Source organism: Triticum aestivum, chromosome 7D (assembly GCF_018294505.1).
Source record: "Triticum aestivum cultivar Chinese Spring chromosome 7D, IWGSC CS RefSeq v2.1, whole genome shotgun sequence".
Classification (NCBI taxonomy): domain Eukaryota; kingdom Viridiplantae; phylum Streptophyta; class Magnoliopsida; order Poales; family Poaceae; genus Triticum; species Triticum aestivum.
Window position 1 is genome coordinate 598,904,019 of NC_057814.1, and position 1,303 is coordinate 598,905,321.

Sequence of the window (1,303 nt, forward strand, 5' to 3'; positions counted from 1 at the left end):
GTGGCGCAATGTCTTGTCAGTTTCGAACTGGTGTTCCCACCATCCTTCTTCAATATCATGACGCACATCCTAGTTCATCTAGTCGAAGAGATTGTCATTCTGGGCCCTGTATTTCTACACAATATGTTCCCCTTTGAGAGGTTCATGGGAGTCCTAAAGAAATATGTCCGTAACTGCGCTAGGCCGGAAGGAAGCATCTCCATGGGCCATCAAACAGAGGATGGCATTGGGTTTTGTGTTGACTTCATTCCTGGCCTTAAGAAGATTGGTCTCCCTCAATCGCGGTATGAGGGGAGGATGACTGGAAAAGGCACGCTAGGAGGGGACTCAATAATATGTAGGGACGGGCATTCTTGGTCTCAGGCACACTACACAATTCTACAGAACTCTACCTTGGTGATCGCGTATGTCGATGAACACAAGAACATTCTACGCTCCAAACACCCGGAGCAGTGTGACGACTGGATTACATGTGAACACATCAGGACTATCGGCAGTTGGTTGAAAACACGTCTCAGAGGTGAAAACACTATTTCTGATGAGCTGTACTCGTTGTTCAGGGGACCATCTTCGACTGTATTGACTTACAAAGGAAAAAGATAAATGGGAATACATTTTACACGATCGCCCAAGATCAAAGAGCACCAACCAAAACAGCGGTGTCTGCTTTGATGCAGCAACCAAGAGGGGAAAGGACACATATTATGGTTACATAGTGGACATATGGGAACTTGACTACGGACATGATTTTAAGGTCCCGTTGTTTCAGTGCAAATGGGTCAATTTGTCAGGAGGCGGGGTACAAGTAGACCCATAGTACAGAATGACAACAGTGGATCTGAACAATCTTGGGTACACAGACAAACCATTCGTCCTAGCCAATGATGTGGCGCAGGTTTTCTATGTGAAGGACATGTCTACCAAACCGAGAAAAAGAAAAGATAAGGAAGCAAATACATCATACAATGAGCCAAAGCGCCACATAGTTCTTTCAGGAAAAAGAGACATCCTGGGATTGGAGGGCAAGACAGACATGTCTGAAGATTATGAAAAGTTTCATGAAATTCCTCCCTTCAAAATCAAGGCTGACCCAAGCACCCTGTTAAACGATGAAGATTATCCACGGTTACGACGTAATAAGAAAAGGACACAAGCGAAGAAAAAGTGAAGACTTTCTCTCCACAACTATTATGACGATGAATTTGATCTAGAATATCACTGTAGTTACATGTGAAAAAATGAAATGCCTTTTGTAACAGATGAGTTTTCTTCCGAAACCCTGATACTTCGAAAGAGATTGTCC